Below are 11949 nucleotides of genomic sequence, written 5' to 3' on the forward strand. Positions count from 1 at the left end.
ATCAAACTTAATGAATTAGCGAGGCTCGTTATATGGATCAAGATTCAAGAATTAGTTAGTCTAATAAGCTTCAATTACAAAAATTTTAATGGATTGAGTAGGTTAGAGACGTCAATTGGCTTTAAAAAGGTGTTTTTCTTAACAGTTTGACGCCTCCAACCAAGGGGGCGTCAATACTGGTTTATGCTAAATTCTAAGATTTCAAGGATGTTGATATGTGGATAAACCAGGCTTAAAAGAGACTAGGCTATCAAATAGATTGGGCTAAAAAAGAATTAAGAAACGACTAGGGATTTATGCAAGAGAAGTCCAATATAAGAAGTTGGGGGGTTCCATTTGTATTTTATTTAGTACCCTTTTATCTCAAAAGTCGTTTTAAAACGTTTTTTTTAGCATATAGCTTTAAACAAAAATTTATTTTATTGTAATAATACAGTATTCATATTTCATAATCGTATTTCTTAAGTAATATTACTAAGACAACAGTGATTTTATAGTTATATATATGGATTACACTGTAAATATTTCATTTTCTCCAGTATTATTGTATATCCGTGACTATACAGCAACCTAAAGTATCACAAACACTTTTCATTTTCAAGAACTGAACCAAATTTCAATCACAATGAAACACTACCAAATAACTTAAACATAAAATCAAATACCAAGCTTTTATCACGGTATCACCATTAAATTTTGCAAACACTGGACCTAATCTATTCTATGCATTAATATAAGGAAAATGGATCATAAATTTATACATCCTAATCATTTTAATGTCATGTATATATGAAAAATTTATGCTCACAATTTATATTTTTATGTAAATTATATGTTCATAAGTGCTAAATTTCATGTTTTCAACCTGAGATGATGATGTGCCATGACTCATGTGTAGATAAAGTGATAACTAGGCTTTAAAAGAGATTGGGCTAAAAAGAACTAGGACTAGGGCTTTAAGCAAGATGGATCCAGTATAATAAGTTGTAGGGGTCCATTTGTATTTATACAGTGGGCCTCTTTATTTTTAGTTTTATATATAAGGTTGATATTTAAAAAGTGGGAAATTATTTTTTTTTTGTCGAAATTATGCCACAACCAAGTTTATTTATACAATGATAATTGAGTTTATTAATACAACTATAATTGTTGTAACAATAACCAACATAATTGGAAAATTACAAGAATGAACATATTTGACCAAAATTTTTCATAAGCAGGCATGCTTATTTTAACTTTCATCTCTTCAGTCATTAAGTTTTGGTCTAATAACCAAGTAGCACAGACAGGTAAGACTTAGCCAGAACTTTCTGGCCACTGAAATTTGTAAAAAGTAAATGAAACTCACTTTCAACCAATAAAAATTTAACACGTGTCAATCACAGCTAAATTAATTTTACAGCTCTAGCTTTTTAGCTGGCATCCTTGACTCTTATTCGACATCGGAATATGCATTTATTTACTTAGCCGGCTCATATTTTCTCTTTTAGTTGGCTCCAACTCTGCTCGCAGGCTAAAACTTCAATTAGCCGTTTTTTTTTTCTTTTTATCCGTGCAAATTTAGCCGTTAAATAAATAATTTACCTACCCAATTAAATACTTAACCGATTTCAATTTTTTTTACTCTGTGAGTTAGCTTTGCAAAAGTCAACTTTTTCATAGTTGTACTTTTTCTTAAAAAGGATTTTTTTTCTAGGAAGCATGAAGTGTAACTTCATAGAATGGCTTGGCTCATATTTTATTTTTCTTGTGGTGGATGCTTGTATCTTCCACATATATTATTTTTCTTTTGGTTTAGTTTGGTTTGTTTTGTTTCTAGTTTTGTCATGTACTTTTTAAAATATGAATAACGTTTTTAGTTTGATATCATATTGATTATTTGGTTGGAGCAGCGTGTTTGATTTGGGTCTCCAACTTCACTATTAATGCTTGCTTTATACCAAGAGATTTTTTGTATGTTTATGTATATATTTTTTTCCTTTTTTTGTTATTTAATGGTTTTTTTTCCATTCCTTTCTACGTGATTTTGGTTTTATTTGGTAAAGTGGGGACAATATACATTTTAATCACTTAAACGCTTCTTTCTGTAAAAGCGGAGGCAATTTCTAAAGCAATTTGTAGAAGTAGGGAAGAAATTTCTTGTAAAAATACGTATTTTATTTATTTCATCTTTTTGAAAAAAAATATTCATATAATTAACTTGTAATATTTCTAATAATCTAATACATTTCTTTACAAATTTATTAAAACCTAGATTATTTCTAAAATAAAGTATTTTTAGTCTTATAATGTAAAAACAAAAACAAAATGAAATGCAAAAAATAATGATTAACAAATATGTTTCCTTAATAGTGGGGTTTTATCGATATCGTTTATTTAGATTTCACTTTTTAGTAGTTGTATTACTGTATATGTGCTCAGGTGGACTTCCGGATGGTAAGGAGTATTTTTCTCAACAAAAATGACGAGGGTTCGAATTCTGCAGTGTAAAGGTTGTGTGATTTTACTCGGTATGATAGATTATGTGCGTAAAAAAATGTAGTTGTATTTCGTTATAACTAGCAACGATTGTTTTAAGATTCAGGCTAGTTACGACATAAGCAACTGGTTGGCCCTTTACAACCATGTAAAGACCTTTTGATATATGCATATTTCTCATAGTTAGTGGTAAAGATTTGATTCTTTTCAAGCTTAAGATAATAATTCTTTTCAATCTTATAATAAGTATAGTATCATGACCAGGCATATTAGTGTAAATACACTTCGTCCGTTACTTGTGTGTATGGGTGAATCTTTTTGTTAGGTACTGTCAAGTCATTTATATTTGTAAACAAGAATTTGTGGGCTTCCTAATATCTCAATTTGTTTATATTCTTAACTTATTAACTCATGCAGTGACGGAACAATAACTTTTTTATCGAAGGGTCATCATAACGTCGTATTAATACTAAAGAAATTTTAGTAACCATCTTATACATAGTCAATATCCCTTATAAAGAAAGTATTAGGGAAAAAAATTACATCAAATTAAAAGAATAAAAACAATCTACTTTGTTATTATGATCAAGTAATTGCAATATCAATAGCTTTGCACTTATGCCACCAACCGGTCTTGCTCTATTAACATTTGCTCCACCCATTGCGGCAGTTTCTCACCACCACCGCGGCCACCAATGCCATATCTTTGTTTCTCGGACGAACTATACAACCCGACTCCAACCGACGAAACATCCTTAACCATTGTATCCACCCATGAAACATCTGGCTGATGGTCCACATTCACAGGTGCATCATTTCTATACACAAAAGATGCAGATTTTCTAAACTTATTATTATCTTCCCCATTAAACCCCCATTCTAGCTTCCCATCGGGCGAACCCCATTGTGTAAATGGTGCACCCAAAGCTCCTGAACCCGCACCTGCTGGACTACGGTTAATAAAGCTTTGACTTCGTTGTTTCCACGCGCTAGACCTCGAATTCATCACCGCCTGAGCAACCGCAGCCGATGATTCAAAAGCAATGTTTGCGGGTTTTCTTATCGGTGAAGATACATTAGTGTAAAGATTTGTAGACAAATTGTCAATCATTAGTTGCCTTTGTTGTTGAGTTCTTAAACTTTGCAATTCCATATCGCGTGCGTTTAAAACAGTTCTTAAACGACTACCCGATAGTTGCAAAACCGGTGGTGTCAAATGATTCAAGTTGTTGTTGTTCATCCACCCAGTCGCTGGAGATACAACTGGCGACATGGGTGGGGTGGAACAACCAAGAGTCAAGGGGCTTGAGTTATGAATTGGGCTCATTGGGCTTACGGGGCCCATCGACCTCAATTCAGCTAAACTTACAGGCCCAGACTTTGGTGAAGGGATAGCTGACCCAGTTGAGGCATACAAAGGCCTCAACTCGTCAGCTCTGTGCGCGAAAAAACAAACTTTCTGCGCACACCCAGTCTCATCCTTACACAAACGCGTCTTGTACTGCGCCGGGTGGAGCCACGACTCAAACACCCCGTGCGCATACTCACACGCGTCACCGTGCCCACAACTCCCTTTACGAAACTCTGGGCATGGGACGCAACTATAATTATACTTTTTCGGGTCCCGCCTACGCGCGTTCTCCCCGGGATGAACAAACGGGCACTCGGTCCAGTCATGAGTGTAAGCTCTCGAACACGGCTTCACTTTAAACGTATACATCCTAAACTCATCCGACCCGTACAGTTCACCGTTAATATCCGGTAACGGAATATCCACCGGATATGCCTTTTTCACAGTAACAACTTCCTCAACAACTTCAACAACAAAACCGTTTAATATCATCTCCAAACCTTTCCGAATATTCGATTTGATTCCACGAGCAATGACGTCACCAGGCTTGTTACCGTTACCGTCAGTTAAGCTGACGTCAGCACCGGCGTCAACTAACAGCTTAACGACCTCGACGGAGTTAACAGAGCCGCCGGCAGCAGCGCAGTGGAAAGCGGTGGCGCCGTCGGTACCGGAGGCTTTGTTGATGTTAATAATAATAATATTATTATTATTATTATTATTAGTGCTGAGTATGTATTTAATAACGCTTATGCTTCCGTATATTGCAGCAATCATTAACGGAGTACGTTCTTCATATGCTAATTTTGACTTTGAAGAGTTGTTGCTGTTATAGCTTCTTCCGTACCAAAATCCGACGTCGTCGATGACGCGGGTACCGTTATGTTGTAAACATGATATGAATTTTGTAACGTCACCTGAAGCAGCGAGAGTTCGAGTAAACTCGAGTGGTTTAAAAGACACAGTGTGTGAGAATGGAATAATATTATTATTGTGAATATGAATTTGGAATATGATGAAGTTGAACATATATATATAAGTTGAAGATATATCATACTAGTATGTTCCTATCGCGCGTTGCGCGAGGAACTTGGTAGTGGCCTCGAGTTTTAAAATGCAGATATACAAACACATCATAACGACTATCATTTCGATAAAAAAAATATTTATCTAACTATAAAAAAACTTGGTCAATGGAACTTATATACTTTGTTGTGAATACACGTTCGTTTTAATGGCGCGACATGGATGAAGTAAACATTTCGTAATGACATTCAAAAATTTTTAAAATAACGAAACTTATATACTTTATTGTGAATGCACATTCATTTTTACAGCGCGACATAGATGAAATAAACATGTCGTAACGGCGTACTAAAGAATCTAAAAAAACAAAACTTATATACTTTATTGTGAATGCACGTTCGTTTTAACGATATGACATGGATGAATTAAACATGTCGTAACGGCATACTAAAAGATCTAAAAGAAACTTCATATGGTAGTCATTAAAAAGATCAGTAATGTAAATATACTTGTATAATAACAAAATAGAGAATATATTAAAACCATGAATACTTTTTTTTTTTTTGGTGTGGGGGTGTGGGGGGAATTAACAAAGTCTAGCAAAAACAAATTATGTTTGGAATCAATTAAAAAAACTTTAGAACTTTGAAGAAACTAATTTAAGAAAAATTAAAGTGAAAGGACTAAATTTACAAAAGTTGAAACTGCATCGTAGCATTAGCTTTCCAATTATATATAGTATAATATATATAATGATATGATGGTAGTGGGATGTGAGGAAGGTGTGAAGTGTGATGGTTTTTTTTGGTCAAAGGTCAAAAGTCAAAGTATTCAACTATGGTGGAAGTGAAAGAATAAATTTATTTGAAATGCAAATGAATTGGGAAAGAAATGTAAATTTGGGATGACACGTGGGTGGATGATAATGGGGTAGTACAAGTCCAGTGGAGTGTGAGCTTGAACCGGTTGTGAGGTGATTGTGAACCCCACGCGGTTCAGGTGGATTGGCTGGGTTGGGACTCGGAGTGCAGATGATGTGTTGGATTTGGAACCCGTGGTTAAGGGGTAGGGCTATTGATATAAAGAAGGTTTTATTAATTTGTTTGCTTTTATGGGGAAAAGAATATTGTGTGACAAGTTATTTTTCAGGTATATATACATCAAAAGAGTTATTATAGCTAAGACTTAAGACTTGATGAGCTTAACAAACACTACAAAGTGTTATACGAGTCGTATGGTCTGTATACAATTAAAGGAAATAGTCAGATAAGAGCATTTACATTTAAATCATCTATCTACAAATATAAAATTACATTAAAAATTATTAAATTTTCTCTCTAATTTCAATTAAATAATACTTTAACAGCTAAGCTACTGCCTCACCAAAATATTGTTCACTTTGGCTGGAACGTACCACCGCCACCTCACCGATTTGCTTTTGGTTGCCCAGGTGAAAACTTCTCATGAGGTCGTCCATCTAGATACTATTTCCACTTAAGCACGCTCTGTGAAATTCTCCTCTTATCCACTACCAGTAAACGCCCAAAACACGTTATGATGAGGGATGTACATATCTCCTTATAAAGAATACTTTGGTCTCATCCCAATCGATGTAGGAGGTTACAATTCTATCACTACCATTTATTTTTTTATTTACTCACCACCACTTTCAAAACATATTAAAAAAATATATATGACATGAACATTAACTTTTTAAATATACTGAAAAATCACTGCATTTATTTTTCCTTTAATCATAACACCCTAAACTAGGGGTGTCAATCGTGTTGGGTTGGCGGGTTAGGGTGTTAACCCATTTAACCCAAACTGTATATTTATTTGTGTCGGGTCGGTCGACCCATTTAAATTCGTGTCGTGTTGGGGTTTTGTTTCGGGTCAATCTTTTTTACGTTCATATACGAATATGAGTAATATCTACTGACTTAGTAATAAATTATATTTTTTTTGAACGGCAATACATTAAATGTATTTAATACTCTTATTCGTATAAAACTTGTTAATAGTTTGTAAAAAATCTAATTGTTTTTGTGTATTTATCTCTCATTCACAATTAACAAACTTATATTAACATATTTAGCTCATGGTAAGAACAAACAAATAGATATAATTTGATAATGGATGGTTAGAATTAATAAAAGAAAACTATTGTAAGTAAAAAGTAAATAAAAATAGTTTAAAAAGAAATTAGTTTACTTTTAAAAGTTATTTGATATGTAAAATATTAAAAATTTAAGTATTTAACTTCAAAGTTTAAAATTTTTTCTCTCGAAATTCAAAATATTAACTTCTCTAAAATTCTTAAACATGTAAACATGTCAACCCACGTTTTAACGGGTCAGGTTCGAGTTGACTCTTTTTTAAACGGGTCGGGGTTTGGGTTGACTTGTTTGAGAAAATGGATCATGTCAGCCGACCCAAAACCTATATGTTTTCGTGTCGGGTTTCGGGTCGTGTCAATTGACACCCCTACCCTAAACCACTCCCTACATTATAAAAACTCCACTCACGTTTTTTATGGATTAAATGTGAATACTCTAACACCGTATGACCAACGAAAATTGATCATGTGACTGAGGAAAATGATCATTTGCTAGGCAGATCATATGACACTATGATCTTTGATTGACACAAAAAAATGAAAAATGCGATCACTAATAAATTTATACGACCGTAAGGCAATTTCTCACCCTACATACCACCCGTATGATTTGATAGGCTGGTGTAACACGACTCGTGTGATATAAACAAACACATTGATATATGTTTTCATGTAAAAAGGTTCAATTTGATTAGTAATTTAACACAAGCATGCACACGAAGATTTATACATTATAAAAGCTACTAACTTTACTCTTAAGTATTAACATTATTTTATGAGTTTTCTTTACCCGTCATTCGTACGTAATTCTGTAAACAATGATTTCATGTAACAAAACAAGAAATAATTGGAATATGTTGTCTTTTTCAACGTTATCAAACACAAATTCTTCTTTGAAATCATTTTGTTTTAATTAATGTTCATTGTGTGTTTTTTTTTTCTTTGTTGATTGAAACATTGTGTGTTGCTCCCCATCCGTGATAATTGAATTTCCTTATACCGATTGCAGATAAGTTACAATTTAGTTAGTTTTGAATTTTGATTTAAAGCACAAGCCATACTCCAATTTTATTTGTAACAAATTTTCATTATAAAATGTCAACTATTCGTCATATAAATTAAAGCAAAATTTAAAGTTTCCATGGATCCACAATAAGCTTTAACACATGATGTCATTGGAGGAAAAGTGTAGTTTTGAGATGGCGCAAGATCTCAAGTTCGATTCCGACTCCAACCGGGCTTTATCGCAGTGGGCCTTAAGGCGACGGGTTTTTCTTAGAATGAGAGAGAGTGGGCTTTGGCCTTGGGCTACCCAGTATTATCTGTGATAGTAAACGTATAGAGTGTCCTTTTGCCACTAAATTGTCATGATCAGCCAGACTTTATAATGATCGTTAAGAAAAAAAGGTAATTTCACGTATCCACGCCATTGTTATATTCCTAAAGATCAAAAATAGGTAGAAATGGAATCTTCTAATTGCTACTCCCAAGTGGCAAGTGGTGTAATGTAAGACTAAGGGGTGTGGGGGCTTTAGTGGGGGCAAGAACCAATAATATTATGACGTGTGGCAGAGAGAGAAACTGGATAAGGGGGTGTTGGAGCCCCTGGTGTGGAGGGGCTCCAGCAGGGGCTTCAGCGAAATTTTTTTTTTATTTTTTTATAAATATATTCAAACAACGTATTATTAAAAAAACTCATAAATTATTAAAAAAAACACACATTAATAAAAAAACACATTAATGTCTAAAAATAAAATAAAAATTAAAGTACTAAAAAGAAACATTCTTCTTATTCTTCGGCTTGGTCTTATTCGATCAACCTCTTTCGGATACGTTCTTTTTGTTTTTCCATTAGCATTTGATCGACCGGATTTAGGTTACTGAAGTCTCTAGTAAGAAAGTCCAAATCTCTCATTCGAGTTTTTTCCTTTTTGTCATAAGAGACCACCTCCATGGTTTTGTTGAATTTATTGAGGGATTCAACAAGATTGTCGATGTTTACGGCTTCCCCCTCAGCCGGTTTTTTCCCCTTGGCGTCCCTTCCCAATGGCCGCCTCCTCGGTAGTGAAGACGTTTCCTCCTCCGCAATGTTTAGGTCGAATCTAACGCGGCAATCCGACCCGGTTGAAGTGTTATACGCTCCAGACGAACTAGTTTTAGTCTGTTTCGGCCCTACTTCCGCATCAAAGTCCTGCGCCACTAGCTCAACCCACTTGGAACACCTTTTCAACCTATCCCACAACTTTAAATCGTCCCACGTCTTCACCATCCCATACCTCCGCAAACACTCCTGCTTCCACTCTTCGACCGTGAAATTGTAAACCGCCAAATCATCACTGCCACTTGGTCTCATACGCCCGCTGTTCCCGTTGAAAAGATTAGTAAACAAGCCGACAAATTTTCTGATTTCGGACCACCGACCCGAAATCATATCGGCGTTCCGCTCTGTACTCCCAACGAGCATGTAGAACGTCTCCCTAACCCTTGTCCAAAAAATCTTTCTCTTTTGGTAGTCGGCTGCAAAATGAATAAATAAATTAGATTTCCATTTAACTTTTTTATTTAACTTTTTTATTAAAAATCTTTTTTAAAAACGTTAAAACAATTACCGCAACGCCGATCCTCAGAAATGACTATCCAAGCCCGACACAAGGCTTCCTTCTCATCCGATGACCACGGAGTGGCTTTCCGTTTCGTCCTCGGAGTCGAAGCCGGTCCCGACCCGTCCGTTGCAACTGGTTTTTTTCCGGTGGACGCGTCTTTTTGGTCCGGTAGCTTCACCTTGTGATTCTTGTGTCTCCGGAACAACAAAGTTAGGAGACGGTTGTGTGTTGGATGGTTGAAAGCCGGATGATTCTTGCGGCTCCGAATAAAACATCGGTTGGTGCGGTGACGACCATAAATCGTCGTCAAGATAATCTGAATCAAGGTTTGGGAACCAATTTCCAGCCATTTTTTAAAAAAAAAAGTTGAGAAGATGAATTGATTTTGGGTGAAGGTTTGAAGTTTTGGTATAAAAATGGGTGAAATGGAGTATAATTATATAGAAAATATATATTTTTTTTGTTTTTTTCGGCTCCCAACGGTCCAAAAAACTTAAAAAGGTGTGCCTCCTCTCTCTCTTTTCCCGCTAACCAGCTCACGCCTGCCTTGTTTTTCCCGCTAGCGCCCCGTTCGCGCCCCTGGTGGTGTGGTGTTAGCGCCTGGGAGCGCGAGCGGAGGGGCTCTAGCGCCCCCGTTGAAGCCCCACACCCCTAACATCAAGTCTTAAAGTCACTTTAGAAAAGTAGTAAGTAATATTATATTAATATATCCTAGTTATGCGCTTACCAACACGTTTTGAACGGTTCATTTTGATATTTTTCACTTATTTTAATAAAATCCACTTGACGAGCTTATGAGTACAAAAATACAATTTCGTATGTACTTTTGAGACAGTCTAATTTTTCTTTCAAACTCACTTGGTTGTGTTAGTGGGCCACGTATTTGTAACTCGAAATCACGTTCTGATTTTCATTAAAATATGATGTATAACTTTCTTTTTTATGATTTCCATGAGTATTTTTAATTTTTGTATGAGACTATGATAATATTGAAATGAATAGATTTGCTTTGCTTTGCTTTGCTTTGCTTAATGGATAGGAGTCATAGGACAATTGATTTTCACATGCGCTATTTAATATAGTTTGCTATTTGTTTTTTTTGAACGACCAACTAAATAACGCCGGGTATTTCGTACGCGGTTCCATTGGCTAAAGGTAGCCCGAGCCGGCCACTATTCCGGACGGACGAAGTCCCTAGCGGTCCACCTATTGAGGGATTCACCGGATAAAACCCGACCCCCACGCTCGCCAAATGGCACGACAGCGAGGAGCCGGTAAAACCGGGTGAGATCAGGACTCGAACCAATGGTCATCCTTCATATCTCCCATATAAATTGTGTTAATTAATATAATATTTTGTTTTCAGTCACATAAGAAAAATAAAAGTGCCATTTTCGTCCTTATGGTTTGACAAATAATGCGAATTTAGTCCAAAAAGTTTATTTTTTGCATATGGACCCTCCACGTTTACCAGTTCTTGCCAATTACATCCAAATCACTAACCCAGTTAAATTTTATCGTATCAGGGGTATACATGTCTTTTCACTCTTTCTTTATTATAATACCTATTTCAGTAAACTGCGGTTTTTGTCCCTCTGGTTTGTCCAAATCTGCAGTTTTAGTCCAATAGTTTCAAGTTTGCAATTTTCTTCCCAATGGTTTTATTTCACATGCAATTAAACTCGAATTCCAAAAACTCTTTAAGTCTGGTCGTTAAACTCATCAATGTGCCCTTCACGTGAAGGGCAGTTTTGTTCCTTTTTACCCAAATACACCCCAGCCCATCACGTGAGGGGGGTTGCGAATTAAGAGTGAGGTTTATTTGCAGAGAAAAACGACAAAGCTGATCGTCACATGAGGGGCACGAAAATGGGTTAACGACTAGACTTAATGAGATTAGGGAATTCGGGTTTAATTGCAAGTGAAACAAAACCATATGAAAGAAAATTGCAAATTTGAAACGACTGGATTAAAACTGCAGATTTGGACAAACTAGAGGGACGTAAACCGTAGTTTACTGAAATAAGTATTATAATAAATAAAGAGTGAAAATACATGTATACCCTTGACTTAACGATAAAATTTAACGGGGTTAGTGATTTGGATGTAATTGGCAGGAACTGGTAAACGTGGAGGGTTCATACGCAAAAAACAAACTTTTTGAACCAAAAACGCATTATTTGTCAAACCACAAGGACGAAAATGACATTTTACTCTAAAAATAAAAAGAAATCAAAAAGTTCAATCACATATAGTCACTTAGTCAGCACTCAATAGGACGTGTCGAGGCCCAAAAGTTTGGACCTGCAAACGAGTGAAACAGCTTTGACTTTTGACCATTCGATAACTTTTCTCTTTTTGTCATTTGGACT

General features: G+C 35.5%; 1 pseudogene; it reads right to left on the reverse strand.

Annotated features, from left to right (window-relative positions):
- Positions 1 to 2941: 2941 nt before the first annotated feature.
- LOC143610080 (zinc finger CCCH domain-containing protein 29 pseudogene) lies at positions 2942 to 4858 on the reverse strand (annotated as a pseudogene).
- Positions 4859 to 11949: the final 7091 nt, after the last annotated feature.

The sequence above is a fragment of the Bidens hawaiensis genome, unplaced genomic scaffold (genome assembly GCF_021521415.1).
Source record: "Bidens hawaiensis isolate Kalapana, Puna unplaced genomic scaffold, B.hawaiensis_p1.1 tig00023809_1, whole genome shotgun sequence".
Classification (NCBI taxonomy): domain Eukaryota; kingdom Viridiplantae; phylum Streptophyta; class Magnoliopsida; order Asterales; family Asteraceae; genus Bidens; species Bidens hawaiensis.